The following is a 10924-nucleotide window of genomic DNA, read 5'->3' as shown; positions in this document are numbered from 1 at the left end:
GGATGGCATATTGTAATGCAGGTGAACACACATCACATTATTCATCTGATGTCTGCAACTCTTGGGCTGCCTCTCTATTCTTTGTGGAAAAAAGTAAGGAGACAAAAAAAAATTCCCATGCGGTAAGGAATTGTATTTTTCTTTATAATTTCATTAATTGTGTAAGATACAATAGTTTCAAAACGCTATTCTTTAATCTGTCCGTTGCATCATATGAATAAACCCGACTCATATCTGATAGCAAGGATCTGATGAATGCGGTGAGTTCCTGGGCCGTCGCCCTCCTGCAGCGAGTAGACGCAACAGAGGGATTAGCCAATGTGCTTCCATTATTACAGAAGCTCTGCGGCATTATAATAACGGTGGCTTGAGCAGAAAAGGGAGATATCTGTCAATGATTAGAATCCATCAGGCTTTTGTTGTCCGTTCATCCAACAAAAAGCTTTGTCATGGGCTTCAACAAAATGGAAGTCTTTATAGTGGTTGGAACTAAACTGAGTTGACACCAGTGTCTTCAATGCCTCTTGTGTACATTTTATGGATGTATTGTTGCTAAAGGTTTTTAAAAAAAAGACCTTTGTCAGTTTAAGGTGGCAATTTTGTTTTAAAATAAATGTCCAAAATTAGTTATTTTGGTTATAGAGTAGATCCCAGGAAAAGGATGTAGGCCACCTGAAAATGTAGCACATAAATGACTGAAATCAAATAAAGATAATTTTATTTCTAAAGTTTATAAAACAAAGCATAAATACTTCTTTTATTGTACTTCTTCCAGCTTTGTTTTCTGACTTACAACAAAAAGCAGTCCTTCCTGCAGTGTTCTTCTCTTCCATGAAATGTCCCTTGCAGACTTACCTTGTTGTGTTCCAGCACTCCTCCTCATTTGAGATGAATGAAGCCCGGTATTATCTCTATTTCTGTGAGCCCGGGGCTTTAAGTACCTGGTGCATAGGGTCAAATCATCAAGTTGCCCTGGGATTACAGAAGAATGATGTAGGGAATAGTACCATGCCATTTCTCATGCAGCATTGAAAACTTCTGGAGAAAGGACCACAGAACCTGTGAAGCCGCCTGACCATAACCCTGCTTAAAAAAGTTTCTTTGCAGAAAATAAAAAAATATATAATAATAATAATTGAATTCTAGAATGGATACCTGGATAGAATTGAGTCTTAAATAAATCTGTGTTGTGTAAGACAAAACAACAGGTTTAAGGGTCCCTGCAGTTGCCTATACTTCCTTTTACCCAGCAAAACAAAGTGACATCTCCAGTACTTTTTAAATATGAAAAGTGTTTGACAGGAACAGCAATTCTTTCTGGTGCCACCACTACAGAGATGCCTAAAAGTTAACCTTTAACTGAACGTATTGTGGATTTACATGTGTCCTTCTGCCCTCCTTCCCATACTTGCTTGGATTCCAGTAACCTGATAATAATAAAATTGTAGTTGTTGATGCCCGCCAGGTCATGAGAAGGAGCACAGCTGGTAATATACAAAATATAATATCATATGAATTAGTTCATGTTATAACCAAGGATGATTGGCTAAAATGAGCTAGTAATGGTAATGTAACAATCTGATTGAGAACAGTGTATAGTTGGTAGCTAGAGCTATCATAGAACAATATTTATGCTGACATTGTATTTCCTTCCTGACTATAGAGGATATGACAATGGGCACCTCCTGAGTCCTCTGATCTTGGACATGTTGCTGTTTTGGACCATTTTATGCATCCAATAAAGATACCTATTGGCTTTAATTAGGAAGTGCCTAAAGGTGTCATTCTTTAACGCTTTCTGGCATTTGTCGTTCCATAAATACTACCTCCTTGTTAGACTGCCTATACCTGTACTTGTTAGACTTTCCTACCTCCTATGGTATAATGCTGGTGATTGGCAGCTTAGCCAGCCTTACCCGTGTTTATGTGAAGCCCAGTGTAGCCTTTAAGTGATTTGGAACCTATTTAACATGCCAACTTTGGCAGCAGCTATCCCATACTCCCACTCCCCACTATACAGTCAAAAAACACAACTGCTAAGCCAAGTGGAACATTTGTTTATGGAAGGGATCCATAGCAAAGAACAGCTGGATTTCTTTTATACAGAAAAGAAAAAATGCATTTGCCAGCATGTGGTTTACATTGATCTGTAATTTCATTGTCCACATTTACACTTTGGGTTGTGTAGTAGTTTTTGCTTCTGGCAAGTTTTTAAACTGTAGCACCACCCTATTGGTTTTCATTAGATTCAGAAGATGTATTTATCGTAGGCATGGTATGTACTAACAGACTAACACACAAACTTGAGTTTTACCACTTTGGCAGCATCATGACTAGATAATCTAAATCAGAAGTTTTAGATCTGCTGATATTGCTGAAATTGTACCATTTCATATAAATAAATGCATTGGATCAATAGGGAAGACTAAATTAATGTGGTTTTTAAAGTATATGTAAACTTAATCAATAACATCTCATATAATGTTCAAAGTCATTTAAAAGCTGTTTTCAATATTTATAACTTTGCATCTTCATTAAAATACTTGGTGTCCTGCCAATCAAGGTCCTTGTTTAGGTTTTGTGTTCCCGCCTCTGTACGGCCACCTTTTTACCTGCACACTAGATGGAGAATGGAAGCATTCCTGCTCAGGCACATTGCCACAGACATGGTCTGCTGTTGGACCTGACCCTGTCTATCTACCCGTCTTTCTACTTTAATCGGTTATTGACTTTCAAAATGCGTTAGCAGAGGACTGCTACGGTGGGCCAGCAGAAGTCTGCCACAATAGGCCAGTAGAAGACTGCTATAGCATGCATGCTTGGAAATTCAAATGCACACTCCTGTGAGCTTGTTATTACAGGAATGGATTGCTACAGACATGGCTTAAAGATAACCAGTCAAAACCTGGCCATATTTTCCAATGCTTATCATGACCAAACTACAGTACCAGTAAAGGCATGTATATGAGTGACACCTACTTTACATCAACCTTCATCCCCTTGTGAGTTTTGCACAAAACAAAATGAGGAAATCGTAGTGACAAATCTAGTTTAGTAATCGGCTTATCATTTTATGGCTCCAGCATCCAGATTTTGTTGCAGCTTCCAACAAAGCCTTGAGAATTTACTCATGTCAGATGTGACCTTATCGGTCCAATGACTGCTGGAATCTGAGTGCTTTAAAGAGATTCCTCAATTTCTGAACACACCTTCCCCAGTCCATGAGTTGGTAATTATTATTATTATTATTATACAGTATTTATATAGCGCCATCATAATACGCAGCTCTGTACAAAGTCCATAGTCATGTCAACTATGGTCATATGTCATTAATGTAGCTAAGGTCAATTTAGGGGGAAACCAATTCATCTAACTGCATGTTTTTGGGATGTGGGAGGAAACCCGAGTACCCGGAGGAAACCCACGCAGACACAGGGAGAACCTGCAAACTCCATGCAGATAGTGTCCTGGCTGGGATTCGAACCTAGGATCTAGCGCTGCAAAGGCTGGAGCGCTAACCGCTGAGCCACCGTGCTGCACCGTGCTGGTAATTGAAGTCCAATAATATTTGCAAATATATTGATATAATATATAGAGATTTGTTACTGGGGATCTGACCAGGAAAAGTTAGACTTGTCAACCTCGGTCCATCTCCCTCATCTTCTTGCCAGGTTGTAGACAGAAAAGAATGATGGAATTGTGGGCAGGAGGGTGCACTGGCACAATCTATTCTCTCACATACACAATTAAGATCCTGTGACATTGACTGTACGGTACGGATTTGGACACCTCATATATAAATGCCTCACCTGCTTCATCTGCGAAATGATTCTTCTCACTTCCAGACAGGCAGTTTGCGTAGTAATTGATGTTCATTTTTATGGATTCTCTACATTAACTGTAGAACTAAGTGGCTCTTAAACTCTAAGAGCCATCAATTAGCAGTGACTTCCATGCTAGGTCTACGTTTCAGTTTCCCAGAGTTGAATGTTTTTAACCTTTTCATGTCCATAGTGTGGAACTTCTCTGTTCTGAAAGAGGATGTGTAGTGGTCTTATTTTTAGATGAACATAGAAAAACGATCAAAATAATGTTGACATTCTTTGCAATGTATGTTAATTCTGACCAATATAGAAGATAAATCATAAAAATCCCAAATTATTGCAGCTTTGAATTCATTAATTTATCCCTAAGTTTATTTTGTTTTGCACAAACAAGCAGTGCAATTACCTGAAGTTGATATGGTATCAACATCTTGTAGTTCAGAAAAGCTTAGACCAGGGGAGAGTGAAGCAATATAAGGAGCGTATCGGCTGTAGGGTAGGGGAGAGACAAGACCTGTATAGCTACGTACACACGTCCAATGGTTCTCCCCTGATCGATTTAGGGCCGATATCGGACAATAATCTGGTTGTGTGTACAGCGCCCATCATCCGAACAACCGTCCTGGCGGATCCACGAACGATGGACGACGAATGATCCCAATGCATGTGAAGGGGGAGAGCGCACAACAGGGTGCCGCTCTAGCATTTTACCCTTCCCCTCACCATAGAGCGGAACGGTGCTGTATGTACAGCACTCATTCATGCATCGTGCAGTCCTTAGTCGTTGGAAAGGATTGTGAAAGATCCTTTCTAGTGACAATAATTGCACGTGTGTATGCAGCTTTAGTGTTATTAAATTTCAGTAGAGAAAAATAAGGTCTGCTGCTCTACCAGACAGGGCTGTGTGAAGTGGAAGAGCTGTGTAATTCTCCAAACAAAATAAACAGAAATACAAATCTTTTGATAGGTTAAAGCACTTCAACGTGTATTTTATCTGTCTATTTAGCAGTTTGTCATATGAGTAGCCATATTTTCTTCTTGTCGATAGATGCTGCACTGTAGATGTCTGATTGATGTGCTTCCTCACAAGGGTCCTTCCACTGCCAACGGGCCCCAGATCAGTTCATTCAGGGGGGTTCCAAGTCAGTTCAGCACAGGGGCTCACTGTAGGCTACATCTGTCACTGGTATTCCTAATAGCCAGACACAGTGTAATCTTTTTCTTGGACTCCAGATTGCTCATTGAAGCTCAGCAGCATCCATTTTCCATAAATTGAAATCCTTTTTGCTCCAGATTGGAATGTAATTGAAAAGTGGGAACACTGTTGGGTTTCTTTTCAAATGGTGTCGCAACCTGGTTCACAATTTCCTCTTCCTCATAAGACGGAGTTCAAAACCTCTTGGGCCAGGGGCCACTTGGACCCAAGCACAGCATTCTAAGAATGAAGTTTCAATGACCCTTTGTATTTTGAGATGTGGTATGACCCAAGGGTGCAGATGAAGCAAAACAGAGGGAGAAAAAAATAGCAAAAGTAACCTTTGGCATCTGATTTTGACCTTGTCCTATGTAATAAGAAAGAATTGGCCCACTGGGATGCTTTTCCCAATCCCAGTATCCCCTATGGCACAAAAGTATACGTGAAGAGTGTTCAGTGGTACTGTACATTTTTATTTATTAATTTTGGGGTGATTTAAATTTCAAATACTGGAAAAAAGTGCTGTATTATTGCTTTTCTCAGGTAAAACACTAAAAATACAGCATTTTGTATGTTTTTTTTTTTTTTGTTTTTTATGGAGAGAACCACATGGATCACAACTTTATCAAGTGTGTTACAAAGAAAAAAATTCTGACAATATTTAATAGGGCTGCACCAAATTCTATGATGGTTCTTTAACGATAAGGTGTTTTGGGTTTTTTTTGCCTTGCTGAGAAGCTGCAAAAAGGTTTAATTGCCAAAGTGTCAGCAGATCAATCGATAATACCAATCATGTCACGCATTAGAAGCTTTTAGCCTTTTAATGAGGATAGGTGTCAATCTGTTACAATTACCATTTGGAGATTGCCACATCGATGCAGGAAAACCTTGAATTCCATTACATTTCCGTGTCTTTCCACTGTGTAGAGTAGGTCACCTCCCCAGAACAGCGAGAAGTCATGTCTTCTTCAGTGGGATTTGGCTTCTGAACCCTTTAACAATAGCTAAACGCAAGGATTGTGTAAATTTATACTTTAGCTTTATAAGAACACCCTTTCTGATATTTCACCGGTAAATGAGAAAAAAATGCAATTAAGAGCCTTAGAAAAAAAAAGTAATGAAATGAGAGAAGAGGATAAGGGAACGGCTAAATAATTAGGTTACTGCCAGGAAGAAACTGGAAGGAACTCTCAGGAATAAAGTTAATTCTATAACCCGTACTTTTATAAATCAAACTCTGTACAAGGAAGAAGAAAATGCTCATTACATTCAAAAGACCCCAAAATGCCACATTCCAATGAAGGCAAAGTGAATGTTCCTTAAAAGCATTTTGCTGGCTGTTAATGGAAGGTGTGTGAATACAGATGGCATAATAAACCTAGAGTGAATTATGGCTGTCTGCAAGACTAAGTAAAATGCACGCTGATTACTGAATATTAAGTGTACTTTTGTCTAATTTTCTATCTCTTTGCTTTTTTTGTTTTAGGTTTCCGGGATTGGGTTCCAAAAGAGTTACAAAGGGTTGGATGTGTAGAACTTCTTAATACGGTGCAGCGGAGGGTCAGGCCCAAGTTGCATGTCTTTGGTGGAATCCATGAAGGTGAGTAATACAAAAAAATCAGAATATTTGTAGGAATTTATTAATAAAGAATAAGTGTTGATCTCCTGATTTTTTTGACTTGCCTATTCAATGGTGGTAAACCCCAAGAGCCAAGTAACTGAATGAGATTTCTAGATGGAGTCCGACTTTTGTGAGCCTTTTCTTTTGATATATTTGATATCTTTCTAGGAGAAAAAAGGCTACAGTAACTCTAGAGGAAAGACACACTGCAAGGTTCACTGCTCATTTTCGTCTCAAGGAATATTGCAAAGCTTTTTTATTTATGTATAACTCATTCCTTTGGAATCTGGGGTTCTTCTCCTTTCTCTGATGATTTAGGTTGTAGGTGCACCCTGAACCCACTTGCTTACAATGCAGGACTACTGGTCCCCTTAACATTTGCTAAACAAAAGTATAGAGAAGCCTACGGGAGCAAGACATAAATAAGTAAAAGTGGTATTTAATGTTCCCATTGACAAAAATTAGCAATAAACCTTTGAAATGTTGAAACAAAAATGTAAAGAAATAACACTTACCTTTCATTTCGAAGAGCCCTTGATCCCTCTGCAATCCAATTGCATGCAGTCCTGTGCCATCCCAAATTCCTTCTTCTTTCTGGTGCAGATGGAACAGTGGGAGCCGCCATCTTCTTTCCAAGTCCCTCTCGTACTGCACAAGAGTGAGATCGGGTGATGTTTTGTCTTAAAAATGTACAGATAAAAATCTGTTAATGCATGAGATCGGTACTTTTTTAAAAAGCATTCTGGGAAAGCCCCAATTTCATGCATACACAGAAAGAGCAACGCACAGACTCTTAGAATACATGACATATGTGGGTTTCCCTTTCCCCGAAAGAAAAAAAAAAGGAATAGATTAAAAAAAGATTAGAGGGATTAAATAAAATAAAAAATTACATTTTTTTTTCATTATATAAAAGGGTCCGCCGCCTATTTATATAATGTAAAAATATGATCATAGGTGCTCTTTAAAGCTGCAAAAGGGACCTTATGCACAACCTTATTTAGTTTCAATTTACATTCACTTAAAATTTTGTAAATTTTGCAAACGTAAGACAAACAATTTGGTGCTTAGGATAGCCAAGTTACAAGAAAGTAAACCGCTTGAGTTAATGGTTATTTTTGAGCTTCTTAGGACTGCCTGTTGTGTTCATAAGGACCTAAGAACCAAGCAGCTTACCTTGCCCAAAGAGGATTATGGCTTGCTACATTTCCATGTTGGAGCTTATAATAAACCGTCTTTAGATTCTGTATGATTCTTGTACATTTGTATATATTACAATATCTATATCTTTATTTTTCTCCTGAAGGTTACGGAATTATGACTGATGGCTACACAACCTACATCAATTCTTCAACGTGTACAGTCAGCTTTCAACCAACCAATCCTCCAATTATTTTTGACCTTCCTAATCCCCAAGGATCATGAAGACCCTGGACACATCTGTATCTGGGTCTAGAAACTGCCTTTTTTGATTTAGGAGTACCTGTCTTGCTCTTTCTATCAATTTCCAAGTTTTGGATTTGCATTCTACTGCTCAAACTGGTACAAAGAAAACAAATCATACCTTGAGAAAGGAAAAAAAAGTTAATGCTTTTAAAAACATCCTTTAATTTATCTATTTCTCTTATCTCTGTCCTAAGGAATCTATTGTAAAATGTACATATCCCTGGAGGGTCCTTCATAACATTAATATAAAAATAAAAAAAGTAACTAAAAAAAAATATAAGCTATTCATTTTATAAACCACCGGGATTTGCACAACTTAATATTATTTGAATTGTGTCTGTATATTTTTTTTTTTAAACCATCATTGAATTGTGTGCTTTTTCTATCACCTTTAAAGTCTTTCCAGTGCATTTATGTCCATTTTTATTGTTTTTTTTTTTCTCAATTTTTTTGTACGCATATGTAGTCCATGACTTGATGTCATTGTTTTCTGTTTTTTTTTTTTTGTATTTTTTTGGCTGTATTTTTTATTAAATTATTTTTATTATGTATGGGGCTGAAAACACCTGTAAAGACCGGGTATACCATACATTAAAACATGTAAATGCAGACTCCTTTTAAATATGGATTTATATACATATATATATATAAGTATTTTTTGTGTGTTATAACAAAATGTGGGATTTATTATTGGCTGTATAGGCAAATGCAAAAATAAAAATTAAAAATGCTGCACGCAGCACGCCTGAAGTACGAAGGATATATTTGCAAATATCTTTAGCTTCTTAGAAGCAGCGGTATTTGCGGTGTGCGGTCATAGGCATGTCAGGAATGAAATGAATACAATCAAGACAAGAAGGGCTGTGTTGCTCTTTTTTAAGCATTCTTGAATCCCTTTACCCCTTTCCCATGTCCAGTTTTTTTTTCTTCTTATTTTGCACTGTGTGTAAATGCAATCTTGCTAGCACAAAAATAATGTTGCTAAAAGCTTTTTTTTTTTCTTTTGTTTTCTCTTTGATCTTTGTAAATGCTTTTTCAAGGCTTGTCCTGTTTTTGTTTTCATTTTTGCTACCTTGTAAATGGACTTTAGAAATCCAGTCATTTCTTTTAAACTCATTGTGATATTATATATCTAGCGCCTTTATATGCAAAATAAAATTGCAAGATTTTTCATTATGGTGCATGAGTCTGTATTCTGTTACTTGGAACAAAACTCCAGCCGACAATATATAAATGGTCCATATAGAGAACTCTCTTCCTGATTATTCCCTTTGAGATCATTACAAAGAACAAGAGGGCACTCTTTGGGTCTGGAGGAAAATAAGTTTAAACTCCGGATAAGGGATCCGGAAGGGATTCTTCACTGTAAGGTCTGTAAAAATGTGGAATTGGCTCCCTCAGGAAGTAGTTTTAGCAACTACTATAGATTGCTTTAAGAAAAAGCTGGATGTTTTTCTAGAAGCACAAAATTGAACTGGATATTAAAGATTCTAAGTAAAGATAACAGAGACTGTTCGTCCATGGAACAACCGATTCCCTCAGGGTATCGAGAAGGAATTTTTGTCCCATGTTGGAGCAAATTGTACCAGGACTTTTTTTGCCTTCCTCTGGATCAACTATGTCTATAGGGTTATATCTGGGGAATGTTTATTTTCCTAGTGGTTGAATTTGATGGACTTTTTTCAACCTAACTGTGTAACTAGAAAAAAGGATAGCCCATTGAAAAATGATGTAAAAAATGCAATGTTCCAGTATAATCCAGAGATTTCCCGGTATCGAAATGACCTTCTTCACGTTATCTTGAAACAACCTCTATTTTCCAATATTTGTCAGGCAGCTATCCTATACACCTATCCTATACAACATAAAAGAGAGTTTTCCATGCAAACGTCAACGTTCTTATGTGGTTGTAGGCCTGACCCTTGGTTATCAGCATTTTTTTGTAAGAATGAAGGTGGGTGATATTGGTGTGTGCCCATGAGTCAGATAGTGGCACTAGAATTGGTGATTAACGGGAAGAATTAAGGTAATAAGCCAAATTTGCCACCTTGCTTAAGGTGTCCTAAGAAAAGATGCCACCTTGTCATTTAGACTAAACCTGGCTCGGCACTAAAGTCTGGTATTAGGCTTTCATGGGCGCCACTTGTCTCATGTCAGCCCAAACCAAACACCCTGAATGCACTTCTACCATTTTGTAGAAGTGACAAGCTATAAAATATATTTGCTGGAGAAAGAATGTGTCTGTGGCACTTCCATGTTCATTATCGTTATTTTAATGTTTCTCTTATTGAGAATAAAGAGGCCTTCATTAGCCAGCCCTTACAGCAAACAAAGAATTCACTAAATGGCATTTAAGCAAAAAACGCATATGATGAATATGGTCCTTTTAACGGAGACGCTCAGGCAGGGAAGCAGCCAAATGACTTCATTAGTTTAATGGTTCGATCTGATGGCTTCAACTTGTGTTTGAAGGTGGACGTCATGCCTGTTATGGGCTGCCTTTATCAGCTCTGGGGCAGTGGAGTAATAAGCTATGAGGCATGTTATGACTACATAAAGGGCAGGGACGTGGAATGCGCTGATAACGCAGAATAGCTTAAAAGAGAAAGCCAGCTAACAAGTGTACAATCAGGCGTATGTGTGTAAATATGTGTATGTGTGTCATGCTAAGTTAAAAGAAAAAATCCAGTTCATAAAACATATATATTAACTAGTCAGCTCCTACAGCAAATATGCTACCTACATGCCGTATTGTAACTAAATGTTATTATTTGCAGACCTTTATATTTAATCAGAAAGACTTTTTGGAAACCTGGACTGCTAGAAGTTTTAGGGCCA

General features: G+C 37.7%; 1 long non-coding RNA gene across 1 annotated transcript; it reads left to right on the top strand.

Moving 5' to 3' along the window:
- The first annotated feature begins 3543 nt into the window (after positions 1–3543).
- LOC140337958 (uncharacterized) lies at positions 3544–9262 on the top strand. The gene is made up of 2 exons (XR_011922158.1): positions 3544–6619; positions 7947–9262. It is a non-coding gene; the product is annotated as an uncharacterized lncRNA (long non-coding RNA).
- Positions 9263–10924: the final 1662 nt, after the last annotated feature.

This window comes from Pyxicephalus adspersus, chromosome 9, assembly GCF_032062135.1.
Source record: "Pyxicephalus adspersus chromosome 9, UCB_Pads_2.0, whole genome shotgun sequence".
Taxonomy (NCBI): Eukaryota; Metazoa; Chordata; class Amphibia; order Anura; family Pyxicephalidae; genus Pyxicephalus; species Pyxicephalus adspersus.
Note: the sequence above shows the minus strand (reverse complement) of the source record. Positions and strands in the feature narration are given on the sequence as shown.